The sequence below is a fragment of the Crotalus tigris genome, unplaced genomic scaffold (assembly GCF_016545835.1).
Source record: "Crotalus tigris isolate CLP2741 ecotype Arizona unplaced genomic scaffold, ASM1654583v1 scf7180000024437.13266115, whole genome shotgun sequence".
In the NCBI taxonomy this organism is placed as follows: domain Eukaryota; kingdom Metazoa; phylum Chordata; class Lepidosauria; order Squamata; family Viperidae; genus Crotalus; species Crotalus tigris.
In genome coordinates, this window is record NW_024100606.1 from 10,229,673 (window position 1) to 10,245,308 (window position 15,636).

Consider the following 15,636-nt stretch of genomic DNA (forward strand, 5'->3'; position numbering starts at 1 on the left):
ATATAATTTATTTTACATCATTATATTTATTTATTTATTTATGAGACTTATATACCGCTTTAAGTGCAAGCACTCTCTAAGCAGTGTACACCAGTAAGATAGATAGATAGATAGATAGATAGATAGATAGATAGATAGATAGATAGATAGATAGATAGATAGATATTTATTTATTTACATTGCCCCCAACAATCTGGGTCCTCATTTTACCTACCCTGGAAGGATGGAAGGCTGAGTCAACCTTGAGCCGGTGAGATTTGAACCACTGACCTGCTGAACACAGTCAGCTAAAGTGGCCTGCAATACTGCACTCTTAACTGCTGCGCCACCTCGGCTCCAGAGTGACTACAGGCCCCCTGTATATCTCACATTATCATCATTTGAATGCAGTAAAGTTGCTTGAGCTTGTATACGTTTAACATTTATACATTTAAGGCTACTGTTCATCATCATCTGCCCATATGTATCTGAATTGAATACATATATACATACACAGTATATAGAAAAAAATAAAATTTAAGAATTATTAGAAAGAAAGAAAACAATTATCATACTCACATACTATCAACTGGCTAGACCTATAAAATGTATTGAACTATGACTAAATATTTTGCCACCAAAAAAAATCTGCTTATTTCATAAAATATGATACATCAGGACTGAAAGTACATAACAAATACTTAGTTAATAACGCTAAAAATATGAACCCTGGGAATATTCATATCTAAAATAAAATGAACACCAAGGTACTAATTAAAACTATAAAAGTTTAATTTAAAAACGCCAAGCTTTCGCCGTCACTTGCCGGCATCATCAGGGCTGGGCCGCCAGGGTGTGAGAGAGTCATTTTATAGGCAAGCCGGAGTCTGCACCCGGCTCCTTGATCTCGTCACCGGGCCCAATTGGTTAAATTGTGCTCCGGTGGTTCGTTTCTTCCTGTCCTTCCTAGCTACGTGTGTATCTTCATCTACCTTCTTTTCTTTGGCTTCTGAGGCAGGTGGCATAAACTCCTTGTCTTTCCGATTGTCTCTATCCCTCAATCCATTCTCCCTTTCGGGTTCGAGTGGTAATTTGCATTTGTCCTTTTCTTTTCCCAGATCACGCTTTATCCAGTCACTTTCTCTATGAGTATCTTTCTTTTCGTCCTTAACGCCCCTCCCTCGTGCCCAACTGTCATCAAGATAGTCATACGCAGTGTTCCAAATCGGTTGGGGTGGCTCAATAGGTTGGGTTTTTTTGGTTTTTTTTTCCTATGGGGGTGATCTCATAGTTATAATTATCTTTGACTACCACACCCTTCCCTTCCTTTTTGTCCTCTGCGCTCTTGTCGCGCATGCTATAATCTGAGGTCTTGGTCTGGGGGGGGTGGAGTTGCGATCTTCCTGAGCGTGGTAACGCTCCTTCTTTACCCTCCTCTTCATTCCGACGTCTCTCGCTCCTGCATGTGTATGACAGGAGTCTTTGGAGTCCATGGGTATTGCCGGTATGAGGTGCGGTAAGCTGATCTCATTGGCTCCGCCCTCTCTCGCACCTCTCCGTCTTGGCTCGTTTTTCTCCTTACTTTCCGGAGAGTCCGCAGGCTTGCTGTTATGCTCGGCGCCGTCCTGCACTCCATATGTTTTTGGGCCAGCTGATGATGCGGAGTAGGGGGATCGCTTCTTCTCCCTTAAGTCGGTCATCCTGTTTCTTTCTGAGCGTCGGTGAGGTGTCCGGTTTAACGATCTCTCCCCATCTTTGTCTATCGTGTCTCCTTGCACACTAAGTGGGATATCTCCGATGTTCATAATGCAGGGGTTCTGGGCTTTAATTTCTATCGCTCTCTTAGCTTTTTGCAAGCGTGTTAACATTGCGGGGGTAGTGGGGATTCTTAGTCGCTGTCCCTCCTCTTCTGGATTGCACCGAGCTGACTGGGGGGTTGGCATATCACCTGTGGCTTTCTCACTAGGTTTGTTGTCGGGCCGGTAGTAGCGAGATGGGTGGTTGGTCGCACTCCATGATCTAAGTGCAAAGTGTGCCGGACAGAGGTCAATATGCCGGTTGATAGAGCTGCTATTGGATAGCCATGCTTTCTTTAGCAGTCGGCCTCCCTTTGTACTGTCACTAGCCAAGACGTCTACCTCATTAAAATTAAAGCGGTGGCCCAATTCCGCCATATGAGTCCATATCTGGGAGTGCTGTTCGCCCCTTTTCACAGCTAGTCTGTGTTCGTGGACCCTAGTCTTCACTCGTTTGGAAGTCTCCCCAACATAGTTGCACGGGCAGTCCATACAGTCGATCTTATATATGGCTGCCGATATATGACCTCAGATTATAGCATGCACGACAAGAGCGCAGAGGACAAAAAGGAAGGGAGGGGTGTGGTAGTTAAAGATAATTATAACTATGAGATCACCCCCATAGAAAAACAACCTATTGAGCCACCCCAACCGATTTGGAACATTGCGCATGACTATCTTGATGACAGTTGGGCACGAGGGAGGGGCGTTAAGGACGAAAAGAAAGATACTCATAGAGAAAGTGACTGGATAAAGCGTGATCTGGGAAAAGAAAAGGACAAATGCAAATTACCACTCGAACCCGAAAGGGAGAATGGATTGAGGGATAGAGACAATCGGAAAGACAAGGAGTTTATGCCACCTGCCTCAGAGGCCAAAGAAAAGAAGGTAGATGAAGATACACACATAGCTAGGAAGGACAGGAAGAAACGAACCACCGGAGCACAATTTAACCAATTGGGCCTGGTGACGAGATCAAGGAGCCCGGTGCAGACTCCGGCTTGCCTATAAAATGACTCTCTCACACCCTGGCGGCCCAGCCCTGATGCCGGCAGGTGACGGCGAAAGCTTGGCGTTTTTAAATTAAACTTTTATAGTTTTAATTAGTACCTTGGTGTTCATTTTATTTTAGATATAACAAATACTGTATCTAGTGTTTTCTGTAAAATTGAGTAAATTTTTTCTAGGGAATTTCCTGAAACCTTCTTGTTAAGTCCTTGAAACAAAGGTGAAGAAATAGGACACATCTCGTGTAGAACAATACTCTTTATTGTATTTCAGCCAAAACTCCAACAACTAACAGAGGCAAGCAGGCCTTCTTTTATATGCCCAGATCCCCGGACAACATGGTTACATAATAAGGCCCTTTTCGCACCTTGCGCACGCGCACAAAGACGGCGCCACTCAGTCTGGTCCCGGGCAGCTTTTGCAAGCCCAGGACCCTTGCAACCTCCCAAGCCTGCATCTGCAGGCTCAGGACACAACACCCCTCCCCCCTAGCTTGGAACACCCTGACAACCAAGCATGGAAGGGATTCCTTATTACAAGATACTTAATCATAACCAAAACAAAATACATTATTACAGTATTCTCAAGGGTAGTACCCCTTATAACTGGACAGCAGTTTTACAAAGTCTGAAAGATATTTAGGGAGGGCCTTGATCCTTTGCGACCTCCTCGGACTGGGAGTGTTCCCTGGGTCCAGTCCATGACCCACTATGTTTGGTGAGCCACGACATGGATGGCCGCTTACTTCAGGAGACCCTGGTGTTGTTGCCTGACCTATCTGCTCGCCTGCCAGGCTCAGTAGGTCAGGGTTTTGCTGGCCCCCGTACCTGGTTGATCTGCCCCTCTGTTGATTGGCTGAGCCCTCTACACTCAACCCCACATCTCTTGGAGGAGTGGTAGTCCCTGGATCCACAATGGACCCTTCTTGGGAGCACCGTCCCTCGCCTCCATGGTTCTTGGGGGGATAATCCAGAGTGGCTACAGGCCCCCTGTAGTCCGTGGACCCCGATGTGATGCCTGAGGTTCCAGAATCAGGAGCAGCCTCTCTGCTTGCCTCTCTTACAGAGGACCTCCTTCTGGGAACAATTGCGGAATTGAACCTGCTCCCTTGCTGTGTTGCGCATTATATGAGTTTTGTGGATACCCCCGGTCAGTCTCCCTGTCTGGAGTGTTACAGGTTCTGTGTGGAATATGTGGATGCCCCGGGGTGACTCCCTGGCTGGAGTGCGTCTGGGTGTGTGGAATAATTCTCTGCCCCATGAATTGCTGTTCGGAGCACTTGCGGAATCTAGGGATGGGGGATCAATGTTCTTCTCAGCTGCCCGTAATGGCTGCTGACATTGATCCTCAAAATGCACTATATGACCTTCCTCCCCCCCCCCCCCAACGCAGAACCAGGAGCGGAAGGATGTAAGTCCAGCCACATACGCAGCTGATCTATATGCCGCCTAAGAACGCAGCCATCGTCCAAGGACACTTCATAGGAAAGAGGTCCGGAGACCTTGCAGACCACAGCTGGCACCCAGGTATGACCATGCCCGTAGTTCTGAGTCCAAACCGTGTCGCCTACGTGAAGGCACCTTGGAGCCCGTGGATGTGGTACCTGAGACGTCACCCGGTTAGGATGCAGCCTGTCCAGCTTAGTAATGAGCCGGCAACCCCAGCGGAGTTCAGCAGGGCCCTTCCCAGTGGATGTGCAAGGTGTGGTGCGATGTGCAAGAAGAAAGTCTGCTAACCTGTGATGCCAGTCACCATAAGTCAGTCTTTTGAAGGCATCCTTGGTGGTGCGCACCATACGCTTAGCCATCCCGTTGGTGGATGGGTGGAAAGGAGCCGAAGTTGCATGGCGGATCAGGTTGGCAAGAAGAAAAGCCTGGAACTCAGAAGAAGTGAATTGAGGACCGTTAACTGAAACCAGAACATCTGGAAGACCATGAGCTGCAAAAATACCTCTCTGTACCTGTATAGTCTTGGCAGTAGTAGTGGAGGTCACAGGAACAACCTCTAGCCACTTAGAATGGCTATCAACAACAACCAGGAAGAATTGCCCAGTGTAATCAATATGTACCCTAGACCATGGTGTTAGGGTTTCCTCCCACCTGTGAACTGGGGCCTGAGGCATTTTAAGCTGGGACTGTTGGCACACATGGCACCCATGTACCTGGGCCTCGATGGTTTTATCAAGGCCAGGCCACCACAAATGGCTGCGCGCAAGCGCTTTTATCCTGACTATCCCAGGGTGTCCCTCATGTAGAGAGAGTAAGATTCTAGACCTCAATGAGGCAGGGATTACTACCCTACTTCCCCATAACAGGCAACCCTTGAAAATGGACAGCTCATGCCTCTTATGCCAGAAACTTTGGAACTCAATATCAGGGCACTTGTCAGGCCAACCTGACAACACCCATGACAACACACGTGTCAGTGTGTGATCAGTGGCAGTTTCTGCAGCCACATCCCTAGCATTGAGGGGAGACTCTGGCAATTCTTGAATGGACAGAATATTAACTGCTGGAGCAGAGTCAGGCTCCAAAACTGGTAGGGGTAATCTACTTAGGCCATCAGCACGGTCCATTTCCTTTCCAGGTTTGTGAATCAAAGAGTAGTCATATGCTGACAGAAAAATGGACCAACGCAGCATACGAGGAGACAGGATGTGTGGAGTCTGTTTGGTAGTAGTAAACAACCCCAGCAGTGGCTTATGGTCAGTGTAGACTGTGAAGTGACGGCCATAAATGAAATCATGGAACTTCTTAATGCCAGCCACAACGGTCAGCGCTTCCCTATCAATCTGAGCATAATTACGCTCAGCAGAAGACAGAGTTCTAGAATAATAAGCCACAGGCACCTGTGTCCCATCAGCCATCAGATGGCTAAGAACTGCCCCTACTCCATATGGGGAAGCATCACAGGCAATGCAAACAGGTAGTTGCTCATTAGAAGTAAGCAAGGCCTTAACCTCATTGAAACTTTTTTCATGGATCTTGGTCCACTGCCACTAGGCTTGTTTGTCTAAGAGCCTATGCAAAGGTTCAGCTATTGCAGCTTTATTTGGCAGAAATGCATGGTAGAAGTTCAAAAGGCCCAAAAAGGCTTGAAGTTCGCCCTTAGACTTAGGGCTTGGGGCCTGCTGAATGGCCTTTAATTTAGCATCAGAAAGGTGAATACCTTGAGCATCTATCCTGAATCCCAAAAAATCAGTAGAATTGACTCCTATCTTACATTTGTCCTTTTTTAACTTAAGGCCTGCTCTCCTAAAATGAAGCAAGACAGCCCTTAATCTTTCTGCCAATGTTTGAGACGAGTCCCCTGCAATGAGGACATCATCAAAATATGGACAGACTCCAGGAATACCCCTCAATGTGTTTTCCATGACACTTTGGAATATACCAGGGAGTACGTTCACCCCAAATTACAATATCTTTACTTTAAAAGCTCCTCTATGAGTCACAATCATTTGAGCTTCAGCAGCTGCCTCATCAACAGGCAGTTTGCAGGAAACACATATTATTTCTAAGGATCAAAAATATTTAGTTAATACCCGATTGGGATCTCATTTTGCATCTTTTGCTCTTGGGAAAAAAGGGGGTGTAGTTATTTATGTTAAGCAAAATTTATCAGCTTGTTTAGTAGATTCTGATCCTCAAGGGAGATATGTTATGATTGAAGTGGGACTGTATGGCAAGAAAGTACTTATAGTAGGTTTGTATGCACCAAACCAACAACAGGAACAATTTTACAGACTGTTACATCAAAAATTAACTTTGCTGGACTATAGATCTGTTATATTAATGGGAGACTGGAATGGTGTTTTAGATACACAAAGAGATAAAAAAGGATCTTCTACTTCTTTCAAACAGGCTAAATTACCTAAGGCTTTTTTTGATTTGAAAGAGGACTGGGAGTTGCGAGATTATTGGCGTGAACACAATTTGGAGGAGAGAGACTTCACCTTCTTCTCGGACAAATCTTTTTCAAGAATTGATTTTTTTTTATTACAACGGACTTATATTTTAGGGTAAAGAATGCTAAGATTTTTCCTAGAACATTGACGGATCATAGTCCAGTCTGGATGGAATTGGTTAATGAAAAAGAGGAGAGGAGATCCTGGAGGATGAATGAAAATTTATTTAGACAAGAAAAGAATGTTCAGAAATTAAAGGAGCAATTAAAGGAATATTTTGCTTTAAATATGTATAAGGGAACTTCAATGCCAATGGTTTGGGATGCAGGTAAAGCTTACATGCGGGGGGTCTTGATACAAATGAACAAGGTTTATAGACAGAAACAGGTGCAGAAACGTAAGGAGTTGGGAGATGAGATTAAACTAAAAGAAAAAGCTTTAATTTTGAATCCTACAGATGAGAAGATTAAAGAATCTATAAAATTGTTTAAATCACAATTTAACATGTTGATGGCTGATCAAACTGCAACCAACTTATTGTACATGAAACATAATACATTTTGTAATGCTAATAAACCAGGGAGATGGTTGGCTTATCAATTGCGAAAGAAGCAGAGGTTGAGAACTATAGATAAAATAAATTATAATGGTAAATTGGTATATCAGAAGGAGCTGATAAGAAATCTTTTTTAGATTACTATAAAAAATTATATATGGGAACGAAAGTACAGGCTTCAGATATAGATAAATACATACAAGATGCTTACTTTCCTAAATTAACAGAAGATCAGAAACAAGAAATTAATGGTTTGATTACCATCGAGGAAATTGAGATAGTAATTAAAGAATTAAAATTAGGTAAAGCACCGGGTACGGATGGATTGACGTCTATTTATTATAAAACCTTGGTAGAAGAGTTGAAACAACCTTTAAGGGAACTTTTTAACAATATATTACAGGGTTCAGAAACCCCCTTGTCATGGGGCAGAGCTTTCATATCTTTGATTCCAAAAGAAGATCAAGATCTCACTTTACCAAAGAATTATAGACCCATATCTCTTTTGAATGTAGATTATAAGATTTTTTCGAAAATTCTAGTTATAGACTTATGAGGGTGTTAAATCAATTAATACATATGGATCAAACGGGTTTTATAACTGGAAGGTATATGAAGAATAATGTTAGACAAATTATTAATTTAATAGAATATTTGGATAAAAACAACCAAGTTTCTGCAGGATTGATATTTTTAGATACTGAAAAAGCTTTTGATCAGTTAAATTGGCAATTTATGTTAAGATTAATTGAGGAAATGAATTTTGGAGAAAAAATTTTACAAGCTCTTCGTGTTATTTATCAAAAACAAACGGCACAACTTATAGTTAATGGAGGTTTGTCAGAGGTGTTTTCAATTGAGAAGGGGACTAGACAGGGTTGTCCACTGTCACCATTGCTGTTTGTTTTAACTTTGGAAATTTTGCTGATTAAAATTCAGGAATCACAGAAAATAAAAGGAATAGAAGTCAATAAAAAAGAATATAAATTAAGGGCTTTTGCAGATGATTTGGTTGTTACTTTATCCCAACCAACTCATTCTGTAATGGAGTTGTTACAACTGATATATCAGTATGGACAAATTTCGGGTTTTAAAATTAATAATAATAAGACTAAAATATTGCTTAAAAACATGACCAATTTGGATAAGGAGACTTTAGTTAGGTTGACAGATTTTGAGGTTGTTAATAAGGTAAAATATTTGGGGGTTATTTTATCTGCCTCCAATGCAAAATTGTATAAAAATAATTATGGAAGGCTGTGGGTTAAAATACAAAAGGATTTGGAAAATTGGAAGAAGCTGCAATTATCCCTACTGGGGAGAATTGCAGCGATTAAAATGAATGTTTTGCCAAAGTTTCTCTTTTTATTTCAAATGATACCTATTTTAAAGAATGAGGCCAACTTAAATGAATGGCAGAAAGGTATCAATAAATTTATCTGGGCAGGGAAAAAACCAAGAGTAAAACTTAAAATTACACAAGATATTCGTGAGAGGTGGACTCAAGGTACCGAACCTGAAATTGTATTATGATGCTGTGGTGTTAACATTAATTAGTGATTGGGTTAACTTAACAAATGTAGATGTACTCCTTCTGGAGGGATGGGATTTACTTTTTGGATGGCATGCCTATTTAATTTTTAATAAAAAGATTGATAGGGTTTTTAAGTCTCATATTTTAAGAACTTCTTTACTTTGGGTTTGGAAGAAATATTATAGAAGTGACTCTAGAATTCCATTATGGGCTATCCCATGGCATGCGATAAAAGGGATAAGGAGAGGAGTTAAGATGGATAGTATCTCTTATACACAATTACTTAGATGGGATGGTAAAAATTGACAATTAAAATTTATGGAAGATTTAATACAAGAAAACATCATTTATTCATGGTTTCAGTATAGACAATTATTGGAAAGGTGGAAGATAGATTGCAAGGTGGGTTTGCTCAGAGAGGATGAGACAAATAAAAGATCAAAGACGAACCCATATTAAAAGAATTTATGGGGTGTTGGTGGAATTGGATTCAGAAGCAGAACTAGTTAAAGATTGTATGGTTAAATGGGCACAAAATTTTGATGAATTGGTTCCATTAGATACTTGGGAGATTATTTGGGTGAGGAATGTCAAATTTACACAAGCCCAAAATTTACGGGAAAACTTTTATAAAATGTTTTACAGATGGCACCTTGATCCACAAAAAATGTCCCGTATGTATTCAAACTTGCAGCCTAAATGTTGGAGATGTGGTTGCTTGGACGCCACTTATTATCATATTTGGTGGTTATGCAAAAACATAAAAGCTTTTTGGATTAAGATATGGTGGAATATTCAAAGAATTTTTAAAAGAAGGATAAAATTTACTCCACAATTGTTTTTGTTGGGTATTGTTTCCGATTGTGACAGTAAAGAAACTATATTAATGTTAAATCTAATTACAGCGGCTAGGTTGTTAGTAGGGCAATGTTGGAAGAAGGAATCTTTGCCTACTTTGCAAGAATGGTTTCTTAAAGTTTCTTATTTAGCGAAAATGGCAAAGATTTCGGCTTTCTTGAAAGACCAATCACAAGAGAAGTACCTTTTGGTATGGAAAAGATGGATAAATTTTATACAATACAAGTATGATATAAAAAAATATTATTTAGCTTTTGAATAATTTATATTTAAAGTTTAAGATATTTTTAGATAGTTTTTCTTTTCTTTTTCTAATTTTTTTTCTTCTTTTTCTTGTTTCTTTTCTTTTTCTCTTTCTGTTTTTTAAATACTGGTGTTAAAGTATTTTATGATTTGTTTAATTATTGTAACCAAATTTGTATATGGTTTATTTGTGTTTAAAATTTTTTCTTTTAAATTTTAATTAAGCCTGTATTCAGCTCTGGGAAGGTTGGGGGAGGGTTGGGGTGGGTTGGGAGGGTTCGGGGAAGGGAACTTTTTTGTAAAATTTTAAAAAAAATTAATTAAAAAAAAAACAGGCAACTGTCAATAAGCCTGTGCCAGGTCAAGTTTCGCAAAAATGTGCCCACCTTTTAGGGAAGCCAGAATGTGACTTACTACAGGTACTGGATAGGCATGTTGCTGTAGTGCCTTTTTTAGTGTGCACTTGCAATCTGCACAGATATGTATGTCCCCATTTGCCTTAAGAGGCGTTACTATGAGAGTTTCCCAAGGGCTGGAATCTACAGGTTCCAAGATGCCCTGCTGGAGCAATTTGTCCAATTCAGCATCAATCTTGCCTTTGAGGGTAAAAGGTACCCTCCTGGGCTTGACCCTAATGGGTGTCATGGAAGGATCTAAGCGTAATGAAACTGGAGGCCCCTTATAGCAGTGGTTCTCAACCTGTGGGTCAGGACCCCATTTGGGGTCGAATGACCATTTCACGGGGGTCGCCAAACAACACAGTCCGCCATTTTTTCCCCTTTTCCTTAGCTGTGCTACTCCCTTTTATTCTATTGGCTTTTGAAAACCAATAGAATAGACTCTCTTGAATAGAGTCCAATTCTATTGGCTTTCAAAAGCCAATAGGAATTGTCCAGGCTGTCTCTGCCCTGCTGAGCCTGCCAAAAGTCCCATTCTGCAAACCGTGCTGCACCAGTTGAGTAGTCCTCGACTTATGTCTGGTTGAGTAGTCCTTGACTTACGACCAGTTGGGGATCGCGGCATTAAAAAGGTTGAGAACCACTGCCTTATAGGATCCAAGCTCAGAACTAAACACATCTGCAAATTCTTTGCAGACTTCTGCAAGGCTTAGCATTTGCAAATGGTGCAGCCCCATGACTTGGATTCCCAGAGCCTCAAACCAATCGAGTCCAATGAGACTTGTGCGTTCACTCCCAACAACCAACACATCTAAAGGACCCTCTGTCAACGCTGCAAATATTGTATATTCTTGCTTTTGACAATATGTAGAATTGTCTGGTAATTATGGGATTAATACAGAGCAGAAGGGGGGTTGGGGGTAAAGCCCAGGAAAGAAAGAGGAACAAAACATTTGACCTTCACACTAATTGGATAATGTGAGATATGACAGCTAATTTAGGGAGGGAACATGCTGATAATTTAACTGCTCAGAGGAAGAGAACTTAGATCTTAGCATCCCTCCGTTGTGCCTGTGCCGACATTTTGTAACAATAAAAGACTTTTAGGAAAATAAATGCCTGGAAGTTCTTTGGAATGTTTCATTAGCCGGAACCATAACATCATGCTAGGATCTCACATTCTTTTCAAACGACCTGGGGTCCCGAGCCCCATCCACTATCTCTATGCTTGAGAGGAGCTGGTAAAGATTCGGGGAAGATTGTCTGAGGCCAACCCCGTGGCTGCAACAGTTTCCCCTGGGGGGGAAGCGACACCCAGCAAGCTGGGCGAGAGAGGAATTTGGCAGATTTCCCAGCTGAGAGTGAAGACTTCAAAAGCAGAATGGACAGATAATACAGTTATGGGTGAGTCATTGGAAAGATTTCAAAATTCAGAAATGAAAACCAGAAATCAGTTCCTACAAAGTGAAACTTACAGCCCTTCCATTGCAGATGTTCCTGCCAGGGACTCCAGCCCCGAAGAGAGAGACAATCCCAGTCTGCATCCTCTGCAGCAAGGGGGACATTGGGTTTCCCAGCAGGTGGCTGATCCATGTCCTCTGAACTTACCACAGCTAATAGACGCCTTGCAATGCCTTGGGGTGGTACAGAAGCCAGGAGATCAGCAGCTGTTGGGAGAACAGCCACAGCAAGGAGGTTGGTCACAGCCCCCAAACGTGCAACCCCTGGGCATAAATCTGCAGCCAGGTTGGGGCCTACAGCAAGTAGGGGGGCCACAAGAGCAGTGGGGAGCCCAGCAGGAAGCTTGTCAGACCCTGCCTTCACCGGCCAGAGACCCCAACCCTGAAGTCAGGGGGAGTTCCAGCCTGAGGCATCTGCAGCAATGGATAGTTGGGCTTCCCCAGCAGATGAATTACCAGCAGCAGAGAGCCCAGCAGCTATGGAACCAGCCCCAGTGGGGGCCACAGCAGCCTGTGTTCGCACCACCTTTCAATGCAACCTTTGATGGGGACCCAGAGAAGCTGATTTTTTTCCTCAACCAAGTGCGTTCTCACTTGAAACGCTGGGCCTATCTGTACCCGGAACCAGGGGTCATGGTCAATGTCATTGTGTCCAACCTAGAGGGAGAAGCATCTGAATGGCTGAACAATTTATATAGCGAGCAAGCCCCTGAATTGGAAGATCCCCACCGCTTTCTCTTAAGTCTGAGAGAATGATTTGAGGACCCATCCATAGGCCTCAAAGCAGCAGGACAAATTCATAAAATAAAACAAGTCGGGAGGCCTGCCTTGGAGTACGTGCGAGAATTCCGCAAGATAGCAGGTCGAATAGAGGGGGTGGCCTGAGCAGTCCCTCATCCATTACTTCATCAAGAGATTAGATGATCACCTCTCTCAGGCCTGCATCTATCGAGAAGTACCTGATCGGCTGCAGGAGTGGTACCAGACGGCCGTGAAGCTAGATGTTAAGCTCTCTCGCTATAAGAAGCCTCCTCCACATGAACCCGAATGGCAACCAGAGCTACCCAGACAGCAATCACCTCCACAAAAGCCTTTGACTACTGCAAGAGCTGAGAGACCCAGGCCACCTACACACCCTTCCTTCAAGTGTTCCCAGTGTGGACAAGGAGGACATTGAGTGGCCACCTGTCCAGTCCCCTCCCCCCGACTGCAGAGCAGGCCAGAACCAGCAATGCGAAAGAAACCTGCTCAGCGGCCAACGAGAGAAAAATCCAACTGACTCACGCAGGAACCTGTCGCCCAGGTTACACCCCACACACAGGAGGACGCCGAGACTCCAGATGGACCCGCCCCTGCTCTACCCTTGTTTGACAGCGACGATGAAGGAGAAAACGACCAAATGGTGAGTCGACAAATCCTGCCTTTTTCACTGGCCACCAAACTTATAATCCCTAAGTCTGGGGCACAAATGGACTTGAACGTACTAATTGATTCGGGATGCACCCGCTGCATTATTAGTCTGGCATTTGCCATGAAAATGGGCATAAGGGCAAAACAGCTTTCCAAACCAGTGAGGTTTGAGCAAGCCGATGGCTCCCTGATGGGAGGGATTCTTATCACACAATTAACCGAGCCTTTACGCCTAGAAATAGGTGCACACTAGGAGTTTATTCACTTCCTGGTGGCTCCAAAAATGACTGAGGTGGTGATCCTAGGACTAGCCCAGTTAGACAAATGGAAGCCATTTATCTGGTGGGAGAAAGGAATGAGAACTGTGAGACTACCTATAGGACCTGATCCCCCCATTGATTCAACAGATGTTACTGGGCATCTTAGGCCACCCAATGAGCGAGCGCACATAGCCACCTCACTGCCTCCAGGCGAACCAGTCATCCCCAAGGAATACTTGGACCTGGCGGAGGCATTCAGTGAAAAAGAATGTGATGCCTACCCCCTCACAAACTAATGACTGCTCCATCGAACTGGTGCCTGGAGCCAAACTCCCACGACCGAGGATGTATGCTATGTCCCCCCTTGAAATGGAGGAGATGCAACAATACGTCAACAAAAACCTAGAGAGGGGCTTTATTGAATGGGTCAAACCTTCCATGGGAGCCCGTGTTGTTGATTCTAGAATTTTTAAAGGGAAATTGCAGTACCTAATCCAATGGAAGGGATACCCGCTGTCTGAAGCCACCTGGGTGAAATCCAGTGAAGTGAAAGCTGACAGATTGGTCAAAAGGTTTTATATGAAACACCCCAACAAACCGAAAGATAACCCTTAACATATGCTTTTGTTTACTTTACAGGATCTGTCCTTCTTGTAAGGGGGACCAGATGTCAACGCTGCAAATATTGTATATTCTTGCTTTTGACAATATGTAGAATTGTCTGGTAATTATGGGGTTAATACAGAGCAGAAAGGGGGGTGGGGGTAAAGCCCGGGAAAGAAAGAGGAAGAAAACATTTGACCTTCACACTAATCGGATAATGTGAGATATGACGGCTAATTTAGGGAGGGAACATGCTGATAATTTAACTGCTCAGAGGAAGAGAACTTAGATCCTAGCATCTCTCCATTGTGCCTGTGCCGACATTTTGTAACAATAAAAAACTTTTAGGAAAATAGACGCCTGGAAGTTCTTTGGAATGTTTCATTAGCCGGAACCACAACACCCTCAAAATTCCTGTACTGTACCTTAAGGGTGGCCTCCCCCTTAACATACACCTTAGAATTCTGAAAGTCTGTGAGAATCACGTTGGATGGCCTGAGTTTAACTCAAAGGCCACAACTGCTGCAAATCTTTCTGAATGTGTTGAGGGAAATTATGGAAAGAGCGGACCCGGTGTCCAATTCCATGGATAAAGGAACCCCTTGCAACCTTACTTTAAGGGACAGTTTCTTCTTTAGGGATTTATGTGTGCCTGTCCTTAGGACACTTCTGCGTGTTGCAGAAACCCACCCTATTTTGGCTGGGGACCCTGGTACCTTTCAGATGCAATTCTTCTCTAGGTTGTATCTTCCGATGACCTAAACAGACAGATGCGATGTGACCTTGCCTACCTCATGCTCTGCAAATGGTGGAACAGAACCAGCAATCTGCTTGTTTGTGGTGTCCTCCGCAACCGAAACATTGAAGGGCTGTTGAAGCCTTTTCTGCTTACTCCTTCTGTCTTCTTCCGGATGCCTGGTAAAGCTTGTCCACCTCATCTTCAGGAACTTCTTCTGACTCTTGTCGCACGTTCTCCTTGTGGACAGTGACGGTCTCCTGAGAGCTTCTGTTGGGCCGCATGTTCTTGACTGCCCCTCTTGCTGCTTCCTCTGCTGTAACTTCTCGCAGACCATCTTGGAAAGAGACATCTTCCTTAGCGAAGATCTTTTGCTGTAAGTTTCTATTCCTTAACCCGCATACTAAATGGTCACGCAGCCTTTCTTCTAAGTCTTTAAACTCACACAGTCTGGCTGCTCATCTCAAGGCTGCAATAAATTCTTTAGCCGATTTTCCTGCCTTCTGATCCCTTTGTTCAAAGGTGTGTCTCCATGCAATGAAAGACAACTTGGGCTGGAAGTGCTTTTTTAGAAACTTTTTCAAATTTGTGTACATTACACCTTCCAGAGAGGGAGGGGCCATTAGGTTTTCAGCAATCTCAAAAGTATCTTGACCGCACAAGCACAACAAGGTGGCAGTCTTAAGCCCCTCTTCACGAATTTGGTTGACTCTGAAGTAGTTCTCCATTCTCGCAACGTATGACTCCCATCTTTCCGGGTGTGAGACGTTGAATTCGGACAAGCAGCCAATCTTCACCATAGTGTCTGGCGCTTCACCACTCGCTTCTTCAGGGAAAGGGTCTTTCAGCCAAACTCACCCTCCAGCGACGCTGTAATGGCAGGATGGCTGC

At 43.4% G+C, this 15,636-nt stretch overlaps 1 protein-coding gene across 7 annotated transcripts in view; it reads right to left on the reverse strand.

Annotated features, from left to right (window-relative positions):
* CACNB2 (calcium voltage-gated channel auxiliary subunit beta 2) overlaps positions 1-15,636 on the reverse strand; it is a 236,689-nt gene that overhangs the window by 209,664 nt on the left and 11,389 nt on the right. The window lies entirely within an intron of this gene.